At 43.0% G+C, this 15,798-nt stretch overlaps 1 long non-coding RNA gene and 1 other non-coding gene across 5 annotated transcripts; one reads left to right on the plus strand and one right to left on the minus strand.

Annotated features, from left to right (window-relative positions):
• The first annotated feature begins 4,463 nt into the window (after positions 1–4,463).
• Positions 4,464–12,904, plus strand: LOC117422760 (uncharacterized). 4 transcript variants are annotated; one of them, XR_009309090.1, is made up of 8 exons: positions 4,466–5,131; positions 7,525–7,764; positions 7,926–8,975; positions 9,624–9,878; positions 10,421–10,549; positions 11,069–11,209; positions 11,532–11,677; positions 12,129–12,904. It is a non-coding gene; the product is annotated as an uncharacterized LOC117422760 (long non-coding RNA). The 4 variants fall into 4 exon arrangements; XR_009309091.1 differs by having other exon boundaries at positions 7,929–8,975; XR_009309089.1 differs by having other exon boundaries at positions 4,481–5,131; positions 7,525–8,033; positions 8,796–8,975.
• LOC131701918 (U5 spliceosomal RNA) lies at positions 4,511–4,625 on the minus strand. The gene has a single exon (XR_009309154.1). It is a non-coding gene; the product is annotated as a U5 spliceosomal RNA (small nuclear RNA).
• Positions 12,905–15,798: the final 2,894 nt, after the last annotated feature.

Genomic DNA, 15,798 nt, shown 5'->3' on the forward strand with positions numbered 1-15,798 from the left:
AACCCTTAGTTCTCATTTTGACCATCTCCCACCACTCTATAGGGGAGTTGAATAGGTCACGCAAAGTGGTCCACTCAACAAGCCTGCTCTTATAGGCTGCAGCTATGGAGGGGTCATCGAGTAAGGAGGTGTTTAATTTCCAGACCCCTGACCCCATCTGGGAGGTCTGAGGGACCTGCAATGTTACCTGCAGGAGCCTATGGTCAGAGAAGAAGACGGCCTGGGTGTCTACTGCCGTCTTCGTAAGGGAGCTGGTATGCAGGACGAGATCTATACGGGAGAAGGAGGTCCCAGATGAGCTCACCCAGGTAAAGGGAGGCACCAGGTCCTTACCTGCATCACACAGGGAGAAATCAGATATTACGGAGGACAAAACTCTACTAGAGCGGTCGTTGCGTGGCCTGCTCCGGTCTACGTCCCTCAGAGCACAATTGAAGTCACCTGACACGATGACGGGTACGTTCCCCAGCAGGAGTGGACGCAGCTGTGGAAAAAATTGAACTCTTTCGTTTTGGTTAGTGGGTGCGTAGACATTGACCAGTCTGAGGGGAGTGTTGTTGTATGTCACATCCACGCTCAGAATTCTACCAGGTTCTACCTCCCTGCTGCTGCGGGAGGTAATAAATGGGTTTTTAAACAGGATACCTACTCCGTCGGCTCTGGCTATGTTGGAGCCCGACCAGAAGGAGTCCCCCAGGGTCCAACTCTCCTTCAGGTCCCTATAATCAGGGCTCGACGAAATACCACACTCCTGCAGAAAGATGAGATCTGCTTTCAAGTTAGCTAGATAGTTTAGTACATCAAATCTTTTTTGTGTCTCCCTGATGCTCCTGACATTAACAGACACACATATCAGGGCCATCAGGGTAGCTAACAAGAAAAGGAGTCGTTGCGTCCACCCCATAGCGACTATGATTGGGAGGTCTGGACACTCTTCCTACTCTTAGCTCTACGCTTGCTTCGAGGGGGCTTGGGCTTATTTGCAACTCCCATCACCCCTGAGAAGGTACTCACTGCTGCCTCGTCCAAGAAGGCACCGTCTTTATATGCACAGTACGTGGAGTTGTTGGGGCTATTCAACTCCCCACAAGGTAAGTCTGGTGGAACTTGCTCAGGGCCCCTCGGAACGTGTGGGTCAGCTTTGTCCTGGGGGGGGGTTATGACAGACAGCATTCTTTGGCTGTTACCGTCTGTTGAATTGGAGCTGTTAGCAGACTTCTGGCTTACCGCGTCCAGGGGTATTCCCATGTCCTCCAGTGCTGTATCTAGGAGGACCTCTAGGGGGCCCCTGGTTTTGCCCATACAAGGGAGGGGGTCAAGGATGCTTTGAAGGGAGGCCCTTCGCTTGAAGAGGGTCATTGCTACCGAGGTACTGCTGGTCAGGGAAGGTGTTGACCCCGACCTCTCCCTCGGTGCATTAGTGAACACCTCTTCTGCGAGGTGTGCTAGGGTTTGTGCCAACGACTGGGAAGGCTGGCTGGGGATGCCCTGGCTGGCTGCTACCTGCCCACTAGGCGGCAGTGTAGCCGTCCCACTCGCCTCCGTCTCTGCCTGCGAGGGCAAGACTGGGGACTTTGTGTGGACATTAGCTGGTTTTGGATCTATGGGGGCCACCTGCAACTTGCTGTCTTTGATCCTGATCTTCTTTCTTTTCCCCCCCTCGTCTCTACCCTTTCTTTTCCCCACCCTCTGCTGGTTCTTCACTCCCTTCCCCTCCTTCTCACTCTCACTTTCACTGTCGCTTTCGCTTTCCTCCCCCACGGACTCAATCCTTATGGCGTCATAACGAGAGCCGAGGGGGAGTGCTGGCGCTGAGAGGGCCCTACTCAGGGGGGGGCCGCTGCTGGGTCCGGGCTCCCTCCCTGCCTCGTGTTCTGCATCAGAGGAGCTACTGGAGGAGCTAGTGGAGTAGCTGTTGTACTCTCTCTCTGGGCTGGGGGAAGGGGTCCTCGTAAAACGGGACATGTCTCGGGGGCGGGGGGGTGAGGGGGGTGCTGGTGATGATGGTGGTGCTGGAGTCTGGGTCTTGGATACTGTTGGTGGTGATGTGGACTGATCTTTGTTACTTGCTCCCTCTTCCTGCTCAGGCCTAGGCTTGTTTGTGTTTGCCTTGCTGGCTCTGGCCATGTTGGCATAGGAAGAGGGGCAGTCCTTAAACAGGTGCCCCTTCTTTCCACACAAATTGCACTGCCTCTCTTCTCTGCAGTGGCTGGTCTCGTGGGGGGCGCCGCAGTTCCTGCACTTGACTACAGTACACGCGGCCGCCAGGTGTCCTAATTCCCCACATTTCCTGCAGAGTTTTGGCATCCCATTATAGAATACCAGCCCTCTGTTGGGCCCTAACACTATGGAGTTTGGAATGTGGCGGACGCCTCCAATGCCCGATGGATCAACATTAAGGCGTACCAGCCACTTTCTGGCTCCTGTCCAAACCCCATCTTCATCTGTAATTTTCCTCCCTTCTGATGACACCCTCCCATAGCGGTTAAGCCATGTTGTAATATCATAGTCGCTAACAGCCTCATTGAAAAATTGGACAGTAACAACTTTCATTTCTCTGTCTGTCAGTGCATCCACACAAAATTCTTTGTATGGAGCGAGATATTTATTCTCCCCCCAAAAGGACCACATTTCTTGTAACTTTTGGGGGTTCCTAAAACTGACCTCAAACACTTCCTTAAGCCCTGGCAATTTCACCAAACAATTCAAGTCAGAAGGGGAAAAACCCATACCCCTCTGAAGAATGGTCCGGCTGAACTCCAGTCTCGTCAGTCCTGGTTCCGTTTCCTCTTGCTGGGTCCTTGTGAAGCGCACCGCATTGTGCCTCCTGGTCTCCTGGGTTGGCCGGAACGCCATCCTTCAGCTGGCTCCTCCGATTGGGGTGGGAGAAGCCTCTGGACGTCCGGGTTGTCTCTCTCTGCGGAAAAGAGACAACGTAAGCAGCAAATCTTGGGCAGTTGAAGGAACTATTACTTTAGTCCCTGAGGAGATGGTCGCCTCGCAAGAGGGACCCCCTCCCCAGGTGAACGGTGTCCTTCCCTGGCGGAGTAGGGGGCGCTGCTTGGCACCGAGACCACGTAGGAAGAATCGTGGCTGTGACGCCTCCTCGGGGTCCGGGGCCGCCCTCTGCTCCTCCCAGATGGCGCCCTCTGCTGGGCGCCTGCTGCTCTCTCGGTCTGGATCTCGATTGCAATCAAGGGCTGGGGATGAGGTCGTCTAGGTCATCAAAGGGTCCTCAAAGGTCGTCTGGATGGTAGGTCCTCCTTCTCTCTAACTCCAGGAACGTCTGGAAAAGCCTGAAAAAGAAAAAAACTGGAACCGCCTGAAAAAGAAAAAACTGCTCTCCACAGTCAACAAAATCTTGAAAGACCCTCGGCCTGGATTGGGCAAGCCAAAACCAGACTGAGCATTAGTCTTCCAAAAAGTTGCCGAGCTGAAGAAAGCCAGTCAAAAATAAAAAAAAATTCTGTTCCTCCTCACCCGAACAAACCTCTCACAGACCCTCGGAGGGAGCGGGCAATGCCACTACCCTCTAAGCCTTAGTCTTAGAAAGATTTATTCGAACTGAAGAGAAGCCAGAGTGTAAATAAATACATGCCCCTTCTTTCCACACAATTGTGTAAGGGACATTTCAGTGCTTTTTCTAAAGACAGAGCGAATGTCACTTTCTAAAGACAGAGCTCGGCCGTTGCTTTTTTTTAAATTGCCTGGAATATTTATTATAGTAAAGGCGATACAGCGAATGTCACTTTCTAAGCCCCGTCCCTTTTGATAGATGTATGACCCTACGTTCCGTCCCTTTACATCTTTTGATTGATTTATAACCCAAGCCCCGCACCTATTGATTGATTTATGACCATAAGCCCCACCCCTTTCCACGCCTTTTTAATGGTTTATGATCCTTAGGGCCTGCCCCTTTTCCCACACCCTTGAATGATTTATGACATTTAAGCCTGCACCTTTCCCCATTCTGTTGAGTGATTTATGACCCTTAAGCCACGCCCCTTTCCCCACACCTTTTTGAGTGATTTATGACCATTATGTCCCGCCCCCTTTTTCGACATTAACCGGATATCCGTCAAAAATAGCCCACCCCCTAAAAAGGCATCTGTTGTGCCCTAGTTTACATAGAAAAGAAAAAGAGTGTGTGTGTGTATTTTTCTTTTGACCATGTTCGAGTCCCTCCGAAACAATAACCTGGGTTATTGACAAACAGAGAGACCCTAAGCATATTAAAGAGTTTCATCATCAGTAAAAAAATATATATTAAAATATAAATGTAAGGGCAGCTGGCTCTTTGAGAAACCACTACAGATGTAATACTGCTGCCGTCGCAACATGGCGCTGTTGTGCAGATCTGTGCTTAAACTTAATGTATTGAGCTGAAAACTAAACCAAAGGGAGCGGGAAAACAGTGACCGTGTATAACACTGGTACTGGTATGAACAACAGCGCCCATTTACCGTACTAGCAGTACATACTGCAATTCTATTATTACACAACAAAAGGAAGCCCCGCCAAAGCAGGGCATCAAAAAATTAGTTGAAACTCATAAATGTTCCTCTCCACGGAAATCTTTAGTAAAAGGCGAAAGATTTATGCGATCTGAAGAGAAACCAGAGTATGCTAATATCAACGTGCAGTAGACAACCTACTCATATTGTTATTGTAACAAGGGACGGTTAGTTGTTTTTTAAACGAGCATTTTAACGTCTACGTCTTGAGAAAAACAGCCAAAACAGCATACAAGTACTGTATGTTGACATTTAGATTTAAATATGATATTTTAAAAGCATACATTTCATAAGAGGAAATTAGATTCTGCCAAAGTGCATTATGGGTATGCAAATATGATCCAACCCTGCAGCGCGGTTTCCACCCAACAGTATTGCTCAACCCCAAGGTATTCGTTTTCCGTTTCTATTTTTTTGTCCCTCTCTATTTTTAGCCGGTTTCAAGGATTTCCGCCCCGTACAGAGGATCGCCTTCAAAAAGAAGACGAGCGTTCCCACTCCAGCGCCGTGTTGGTGTCACTTACACTCCCAACTTCTGCTGTCTGAAGGAAACCCGACTCCACGGAGCCGACTAGACTCAGCAGAAAGACGAACTGAATGTAGAACCACCTTTCAAGGTACGTTTATGCAAATATTCTGTCAAAATTAAAACGCGTTATTTAATAGTACATATACTGAGCATCACAAGAAACTGATCAGTATTATTACACATTTCATTCGAAAAAAAACAAACAAAAAACGAGGTATATGATGGACATGATGACAAAATGCCTGCTGCTCAGCAAAGGTGGCCACACGCTAGTACTACTAGCCTGTGAATTTCACAGTACCCCCTGTCCCCCCATAACCATACAGTACAATGTCAATTGTTAAACAGCACATTACAATCTTACTGCACCTGCTGTAAAACAGAATGTGTCATTCTAGTGAATTGTATCTAAAGTTTCTTTCGATGCTCAGTATATATCACGATTCTAAAAGCAGATACAAATAAACCCAATGAGAAGGGTCCGTGTACATTCCGGCTAATCGTTTTTGCATTCTAAATCGGAAATCAGAAAACCAGAAAACGACTTTTTCTATTTCGGTTTTTCATAAAAACAAAAATCGACCCGTTTTTCATTTTCCAATTTCTGAGTTTAAATACAAAAACTGATTCAGGCTTGTTTCCCATTTTTCATATTGCTTTAACGAAGTATTCGAAATGGAATGATCTGTAATACAAAATTAAATAATAGACAATTAAAAAAAAAAAAAGTACTAATGCGTGCTCTACTCGTATCGAATGTGTCTCGTTGTTATGGCAGCAGTGTAGCGTAGTGTGGTTAGTGCTCTGGACTCTTGATTGGAGGGTCGTGGGTTCAATCCCAGGTGGGGGGCACTGCTGCTGTACCCTTGAGCAAGGTACTTTACCAAGATTATTCCAGTAAAAACCCAACTGTATACATGGGTAAAATAATGTGATATCTTGTAACAATTGTAAGTCTCCCTGGATAAGGGTGTCTGCTAAGAAATAAATAATAATGCCGTTTTCTGCATCAGTACATTTATATCTATGGCTGGCGATGCACCCCCCAAATGAAACAAATTGGGTATCCGTGAAAGGGGAGCTCTAAACATACGTGAGCGTCCTGGACAAATGTGCTGTGATAATATAATCCAGTTAAGTTTATAAAGTTAATTTATAAAGCAGGATATAAATATGAAGAACCTTACCTGGATTTTTTTCCCTTTATGTGAAGGCTTATTATTTTTAGTATTATTATAATGCACTGTACCTGAGTGATACAAGGATGATTATTATATTAACTTAGTGTAGCCCTACGGCTGTATTGTAATACAGTACTTTGTAACAACTGCTAAATTAATAAATAAATAATGTTGGTAAACAGAACACTTCCACGACAATAAGCACAGGCGCGAAATTATTACATCGTCATAACAGCGGGACACAGAGAGCTGGCCGTGTCTGACCTTTTTTTAAAGGTCTTGAAGGAGCTACATAATTTTTAAGATATTAAATGTTGTGGAGTGTTTTCATGCTGCAGTGGGGGGTTCTTTTGTAACAGAATACGGAGAAGGGTGGGGGTGAATTCTGTTTACAGTTTTGCACTGTATCGCAGTTCCGTCTTTTGTAAGAGCTGCAAACCGCAGGGAGAGAGGACATGTTAGCATCTTGAGCTTGCCATAGGATCACTAAAGGGGGCTGGCACGCTTGGTTGAATAGGTCTGGCCCTCTTCCGATACGTTAGTATATCTATCATTGTTTAAGTGTGTCCCTGTTAGAGAAGCATTAACATATTTTCTGCGAAGTATTGTCTCTCCAGATATCTGCTTGAATAAAGACTACCTTCTGTATCACCGACTCTTGGAGATTGATTTCATTTTCCGTCCCTGCAGTCTGTTATTTATTTTTGTATTAGATTATTCCATTTCGAATACTTCGTTACTAAAAGCAATATGAAAAATGGGAAAACAAGTCTGAATCAGTTTTTGTATTTTAAACTCAGAAATTGGAAAATGAAAAACGGGTCGATTTTTGTTTTTATGAAAAACTGAAATAGAAAAACGAGTCGTTTTCTGGCTTTCCGATTTCCGATTTAGAATGCAAAAACGATTGGCCGGAATGTACACGGACCGAGAAGCTCTATAACAAAAAAAAACGCGATGTAGAGCTTAATGCGGTGTAACCTGTACCTTCGATGTTTTAGACTTTTTATTAAACCACTGTTCTATGCTACTGAAATGTCATCAACCACTATTACTATCATAAAGCTCCCAAAATCCTTTTAGATGCTACTCCTAAGTAAATGTCTGGAATTTAGTTTGGGATTGTTTTGCAGTTAGTGATCCGTTCGGCTTTGTGTTTTGCTTACAGATGCTATACAAAAATAAAACCAATAAAACACCTATGCTGCTTTAGTAGCAGCAAAATACAAGGTTGTGTATCAGTGTTTAAGATGTTCGCTAGATTCACATTTATTACATTTGTGTTCTGTTTTATGTCAAGGTTGTGACAGCAGTTGTGAAGGATTCAGAAGACAGTTATTCGAATCTTATCCCACACTGAGTGAGGGTGGTGGATTTTAACTAATGAAGATTTCAGGATCTATGAGAAGCCAGATCTTGGCTGTTATTCCTTGCCCTAATGAGGGGTACTCAGCAAAATATTTAAGGGACCCAGAAACCCAAATTTGGCTCTGTCATTATCTATGTAAGGCCGCTACAAAGAGGTCTTAATATGGATCAGGTAAGAGCTTATTGTTTTTTTCTTTGATTGTTTCTTAGTGCTGGTAAATTCTTATTATTCATCCATCTTCTTTGGTGGGTTTTCAGGGTTCCACATGTTCATTCAGCTGTAGTGTAACATTGCATTTGCAGTGAATGACGTGTCTGCTGCAATTCATTTAGTAGGTTCCTGGGCTGTCCTTATCCACTGGGCCCCTGATGAAGTGCCTCTTTTGTGAGAAAGACTTTTCCTTCTCAGAAATAAAGTCACAGTGACGGCTGTAGCAGCAGGTATAGTGTTTTTGTTAATGTAATTGGTCATTGTTAAATACAGTACATTAACTATTTTGAAAGGTTTATTTGCAGTAAAATGATGAAATATGCGTATAGTGGTTTTCAGGAAATGTTTATGCTAATGTAGTCTTACAAAAATAAATGTATTGGTCTCGTTAAATGTTTTCAAAATGAATAAAAGCTGATTGGCTGTGTTTTGATGTAATATAATTTAAGTCGTGGTTATAATCATTGTTTTGCTGCACTTCATGGATACATATGTCAAGTTCTTATTACCTGTTGTCATATACCAAAGGAACTTTTTGATGAACATTCTCACAGTGATCTGACAATGTGTTGGTCCTGCATATGCTTGTGATCATTTGTCCTTAATTGTCTTTGTTTTGCTGTGTCTTCTTAGTTAATTACTTCATGTGAAACTTATGGTTTAAAATGTATTGTCTTCAAGGCCTTCATTTCAGAGCACAGACAGTAGTGTAGTGGAAGGAGTAGGTGAGACTCAGAGTTCAGAGGTGCCCACTGCAACAGTAACTTGTGTGCTGCTGAATTCTGATGAGCTGCTACAGGAGTGTATTCCGGATAGACCAAGTGAAATAATAGACAGCAATAGGGATGCAGGAGTAGACAGGGCAGTCTTCGTTGACAGCAGAGAGACTGAGGACGGTTTGTGAATTAAATTATTTGAATTAATTTTATGTGTTGAATGAAATAAGCTGACACCTTTCTGTTTTTCAATGGGTATGTTTTATTTCTTTTCAGAATGTGAAATCATGGCAAATTTGTTCAGGGAGGCTGTATTGAAGCAGCATGGAACTGCTAAACCACTCCATCTAAGAATGGATTTGCGAGACCGCATGGAGAATAGAGAGAGGGACATTTTGTCATTTTATAAAATGTCCAAAGTAGAATGGGCCTGTCCTTTAAAATGCACACTTGAAGGTATTTGAATGGAATTTTACTCACTCTCTTTATTTTTAAGATTTTAATCATGGTTTCATATTTTAATGTTCTGAGTTTTCCATCGGCGATGCAGCTGTGGGTGAAGGAGTGAACAGGTTCTTTTTCTCCACAATTATATCAAAGCTTCAGTTTGGTTTTCATCGTAACTTGCTTTCTATAAAACAGGGTTTTTAAATGATGTTATTTAGAAATGTCAGTTTATATTAATTTGCTCAAGAATATTACAGATCACAATGTATTTGTAATATTCGTCACGTGCTTGTGGAAAAAATCTATATGCTTTATCGGTCATATTTTTACTTTTTATACATCACCAATCTAACAGAATAAGGATAGACTGTATAGTGGAGGCATCCCATGCGCAATGGTTTTAGTTAATTAACTGGCCAAGGACATCACTGTTCAGGTTATTTATTCTAAGAGTACTACAGAAATCATTGTTTGTTTCCATTATTGTTTAGTCTTGCATCTACACACTGTGCTTTAATGTTTACAATTGTGGAAATAACGCCTAGACAGTATGAACTTAGTGAGCAGTGCATGTTTTGTCATCGTCAGAGTTCAATTTTTTGCAGAAAATAAAATGTGATTTGATTCTTATTTATGTTTGATTTCTTCCCTCCTTAGAAATCACTGACAGAACTTTTAATGTTTGAAGGAGAACCTGACCATTTAATTCCCTCCACATCTGAGTTCCTTCTCGAGAGTGACATGTTTCACGTTGCTGGGCGAATGATTGGACATTCTTTCCTGCACAGTGGTCCAAGCTTAGCTGGATTGAGTCCCGCAATTATCCATGTGTTGCTTGGAGGTGCACCAGAAACCGCCAATCTGGAGAGTCACGATTGTCCTGATATTGATGTTCACGAAACTGTCAAATTAGTAAGTAATGTATGCATAATTTCAATGGCTGAAACTTTTATTGTCTGTTCTGTATTCTCTCATTTTCTGTGCCTCTGAAAATTACTAACAAGCACTCTTTTGAACAGAATTGTCCCAAATTCAAGGTTGTAGGCTGGAGACTGAAATGTACTGAAGTGTAAATCACTGATGTAGAGTGGGATGATCTCCGTTCCATGTGAACAACTAAGAATGGAATGTGGAGCTAAGCCTGATTAAGTTTTCTGGGCTTAAACAACTAATACAAGTGTCTTTCATGACATTAAAATAAAGTCAAGCTATTCTAAGGGTTGCATTAGCTAAGGAACTAATGACGTATGATCTAATGCATTAATAATTAACTAATATTGAGTGTGACAGGTTGATTTCTGTGATATCTGCATATATGTAAATGCATACGTTTATATTAATACATTTCTTACTTTGAATATGAACAGTGTTGAAATATCTGCATTACTGTGCTTTGTGTTGTTTTCCATAAGATGGGTGGTTACTGAAGGTGTGTGTATTTGTTTTTATTGTAGAAGGAGTCCAAAGCAGTTCTCAGTGAAGAAGACACAAGCATAATACTGCAATTGGCATTAAGCTGGGATCTTCCAGGGATGGCAGAAGAAAATCGGCATTGGCTAATGGACAAACTCCTCCTTCACGCTGTAAGTAGGTTTGTTTCGTGCATATCCATGTTAGGTTTACTCATTGTACTGGTTAGTTTTGTAATTAATTGATAACCTACAGCAGGGGTGGCCAAACCCAGTCATGGAGAGCCCCTATTCAGCAAATGTGTTCAATAAAAGGGAAACTGTTGTGATTGAGGTCTTGAGGGAATTTTTAATTGAAACGATCACTAAAGGACTTCATTTAACAAATTCACCTGCTTAATTCGTCACATTAAATTCTTCCATGTGTTTTAGACATTGATAATGAAAAGTGACCTATAAAATCCGCTGGATTGGGTTCCTGAGTGGCGCATTCGGTAAAGGCCTCCACTAGGAATGCACGGTGCGCTTTACCACTCTGAGGTTGCTGGTTCGATCCTGTTGTTCCTTTGCCGGCTGGGGATGGGAGTCCACAGGGCTGTTTGACCACCCCTGACCTACAGTTATGCATTTTAAATTGGGTACATTCTTTAGTTTGCTTTTTACTCTATGCTACATTCTTCTTATTTGTGGTAGGTTATTGTAAGAACAACTCGACAGGTTAAACAGCTGAGGAAAGGACTGAAAGAGACATTGGTCTGGCCTCTCCTGAAGGAAAGAAGTGATATTATTCCACTGATGTTTCCAAGGGCCTCTGACACACTATACACCCCCCAGGTGTGTTACATTTTATTACATGTTGTTCCCTAATTAAGTTTTGAATGCCTGTGGCAGTGTGTTACTGTTTCAGTGTTTTGATAATGTGATTTGCTAGTTATATTTCTAATTCTGAAGTTTATATATTTTTTGGTGTAACTGTGAAGCTCATATACTAGTATGTTTTGGTCTACAACATAAAACCCAGCTTGTATAGAGCTTTGAGATGAAGCTTGTTATTGAGCAATTTCAATATTGGAATTGAACAAAAATGGCCAATAAGGTTCAGCAAGAGATCCCCAGCCGTGCATTCATTTATCTATTCATTCTTTTTTTCCTCAAGATGATCCTTGAAAGAATCACCTGGCCACACTGAATGTGGCGGAAGATGATGATGATGATGATGATGATGATGATGATGATGATGATGACTGTTCTCTTCAGACTAAATGCCGTATCACAGGCTTCTTCAGGACATTCATTGAAACGGTATAATTTAATCTATTAATCATCGCCGTGTATAATTTTATTTTAACCACCCAACTCATTCTTACCTTATACGAGAAGGGACAACTTCTTATTCTTCATCACTCAAAACAGCATTTGCCACCACTTCATATGTAATATTCCTATACAAAGAATACATAAGCTAATGTTCACACTGAAAGGGAATGTAATGAATAAGAATAATCTTGTAGACGAATAACATTTTGATGTCACTACTGTGCTAGTATGATTTTTTTTTTTTACGACTCAGAGCACAAATACAGCCTTCATGTCTTTTATATGCAAGTATTATATGTACATAGGTAGATAATACGTAGCACATTATAATCAACAAAAGTAAAAATATTTGTTACTTTTCAAAAAGCTGACTTGACAGTACTCAAGACCCTGTGAAATTTGAAAAGAGGCATTTATTTATTTTTCACTTTTGTAGCATCACCAAGAGCGCTGATTGATCTCCTCAGATTCTGGGTTGGATGGGAGGTCCTCCCGAAGGAGCTGTCTGTTGAGGTCACAGATACCAAACTGCCCAAAGCATCCACCTGTTTCGAAACCATTAAATTACCCAGACACGACTTTCACTACTCATCATTTGAGGAGGATCTTCTTTCCTGTATACATACTGTGGACACCGGCTTTGGACTTGTCTAATTTAGAATTCCGCCATGAGAAATCTGTTTGAACTCCTTCAGGGGCCAATTAAAATATACAACATAATTGATTTGACAACTAGAAATATAACATGACAAAGTAAAAAAAAAAACATCCAGGTTAATGTTCTGCTATATTATTATTCTTCTTATTATTATTATTATTATTATTTATTTCTTAGCAGATGCCATTATCCAGGGCGACTTACAGTTGTAAACAAAAATACATTTAAGGAATCACAGTACAAGTAATAATACAATTATGTAAATACTAAATGTACTAAGAAAGAAATTCAAATGAACGACTGGCAATTTTATTAGGCCATTTTATTATTTTGATTACAATAAATAATGCACTGATTCTCAAAATGTTTCTTTTTTTGGGGGGGGGGAACAACACTTTTTTTTTCTTTTAAAATACTTGCTTATGTTTGTGAAAACATCTGTTAAATATCAACATAAGCACAGGTACTATTGTCATTTATTTAACAAAGTCAGTGCTATGCAGACTCAGTGACAAAAAATACAGCTGTCCCAAACAATAAAAACAATCGTCAAATTTGGATGTCTGTTTCTTTATAATTAATTTTTTTTTGCCAATGTTACGTCCATTTCTCACCCAATTTGTTTTACCTGTCACACTAACAAATTACAGGAACTGTTGAAAAAACAACCACTAATAATATAAAAATCATGATTTACCTTATATACCTTGGTAATATTGTGAGGTATTAGTACTTGCGATTCGGGCTAAAAAGGAGGGGTGGATACAAGAGAGAGACACGGGAAGTAATGTTAAAACTTTACAATGCATTAGTAAGACCTCACCTAGAATATTGTGTTCAGTTCTGGTCACCTTGTTACAAAAAGGATATTGCTGCTCTAGAAAGAGTGCAAAGAAGAGCAACCAGAATTATCCCGGGTTTAAAAGGCATGTCGTATGCAGACAGGCTAAAATAATTGAATCTATTCAGTCTTGAACAAAGAAGACTACGCGGCGATCTGATTCAAACATTCAAAATCCTAAAAGGTATTGACAATTTCGACCCAGGGGACTTTTTTGACCTGAAAAAGAAACGAAGAACCAGGGGTCACAAATGGAGATTAGATAAATTGGCATTCAGAACAGAAAATAGGAGGCACTTTTTTACACAGAGAATTGTGAGGGTCTGGAACCAACTCCCCAGTAATGTTGCTGAAGCTGACACCCTGGGATCCTTCAAGAAGCTGCTTGATGAGATTCTGGGATCAATAAGCTACTAACAACCAAACGAGTAAGATGGGCTGAATGGCCTCCTCGTTTGTAAACCTTCTTATGTTCTTATAATACTAAGAAAGATTAACACTGATCAAACTACAAGAATAATGTATTGCTATTGTAGAGGTAGTCATTACACAGTGTATTGGTATTGTAGAGGTAGTCCTTACACAATGTATTGGTATTGTAGAGGTAGTCATTACACAGTGTATTGGTATTGTAGAGGTAGTCCTTACACAATGTATTGGTATTGTAGAGGTAGTCCTTACACAGTGTATTGGTATTGTAGAGGTAGTCCTTACACAGTGTATTGGTATTGTAGAGGTAGTCCTTACACAGTGTATTGGTATTGTAGAGGTAGTCCTTACACAGTGTATTGGTATTGTAGAGGTAGTCTACACAAATGTGCAGTATATACTCGTTACTAACTATAACCATGAAAATGTATGTGTCACTGTATCATGTTCCTATTTTAGGAATTCCCCAATACTTCTGAGATTATCGTAACAGTGTCTGTGTAAATGCTCAAAGCATGCTGGTCTTCTGGATTTGGCAATGTTGCGATTTCTTGTGCTGTTAACTGACGAGGAAGTTGGATCTCGGGGACGGATACTCCTTCAGCTTCATGACCGTGTGGTCCAGCCCAGTCAATCCCATATTCCTCATCAACCGAAAAAACAAATATGCAAACCCACTTTACAAATACTGCATCTTTGCTCTTAAACATGGGAAGACTACTTTAAATATATATGTATTTTTTTTTATGCACACAAAGTTTATTTGTAATTTGTTTGGCCTTCATACACCAGTTTTAAGAAAGCAAATTAACATTTGATAATATTGGTTGTATTGGTGAGAAGCACTGTATTACTGGACCTGAAATAGGTACATTAGGCAGAAGGCAACCAGTCTCCAGTCCAGTTATGGCTGATACAACAGGGAATGGGCCAGAGAAGATCCCTCTCAGGTACCTGCCAGCAGAGGGAGAGTTCCTGCTGGTGCCACCTCCACCTCCATGGGAGGACGACGTGTCGCTCCCACCACAGTCAGCAGAGGCAGAGTTCCTGCTGGTTCCACCTCCACCGCCCTGGGAGGACTGTGTGTCGCTCCCACCTCCGCCAGCAGAGGGAGAATACCTGCTGGTGCCACCTCCACCACCATGGGAGGACTGTGTGTCACTCCCGCCTCTGCCAGCAGAGGGTGAGTTCCTGCTGGTGCCACCTCCACCGCCGTGGGAGGACGACGTCTCGCTCCCACCACCACCAGCAGAGGGAGCATGCCTGCTGGTTCTGCCTTCATCGCCGCCACCAGCAGAGGGAGCATGCCTGCTGGGTTTCCCTTCACAGCCTGAAGGGGAGGAGGCCCTGCCGCCTTGGCAGCCTGAAGGGGAGGAGCCCCTGCCGCCTTTGCTGCTGTTGCCGTCGCCTGGGGTCGTCCCGGATCCTGCTTCACCTTGGGTCGCCAGGGATCCTGCTTCACCTGGGGTCGTCGAGGGTCCTGCTTCGCCTGGGGTCGCCAGGGATCCTGCTTCGCCTGGGGTCGTCGAGGGTCCTGCTTCGCCTGGGGTCGCCAGGGATCCTGCTTCACCTGGGGTCGTCGAGGGTCCTGCTTCGCCTGGGGTCGCCAGGGATCCTGCTTCACCTGGGGTCGTCGAGGGTCCTGCTTCGCCTGGGGTCGCCAGGGATCCTGCTTCGCCTGGGGTCACTACACTATGGCCGGAGCCCCACGGAAGGGAACTGACGGCCATGAAGAAAGGGGGAGAGGTCAGGAGACCAGCTCCCCCAGCCGCACTTTCGCGGCAGGAGATTGTGTGGTCGGAGCCCCACGGAGGGGAACTGCCTGGCCATGAAGAAGGGGGGGAAGGTCAGGAGACCAGCTCCCCCAGCCGCACTTTCGCGGCAGGATAGAGTGTGGCGGGAGCCCCGGAAGAGGGAGCTGCCGGCCACCAAGAATTGGGGGGTGCCAGAGATTCCGCCATGGCCACCCCCCAGAAGCAACTTGCTTCCCCCTCTTCCGGGACTTTGAGACTGATGGGGGAGGTGGCCGTTGGGGCCATGTGTGCGTTGCACAAGGGGGGGGGGGGGGGGATATGTAACAGGGCCAGCAGCCCTGTACATTGTTTTGTTTATTATATTTTAGAACAGGATTTCCTGTGTTATTTTGTATTATTATTATGATTTATAATTATATTTATG

The sequence above is a fragment of the Acipenser ruthenus genome, chromosome 27, assembly GCF_902713425.1.
Source record: "Acipenser ruthenus chromosome 27, fAciRut3.2 maternal haplotype, whole genome shotgun sequence".
Taxonomy (NCBI): domain Eukaryota; kingdom Metazoa; phylum Chordata; class Actinopteri; order Acipenseriformes; family Acipenseridae; genus Acipenser; species Acipenser ruthenus.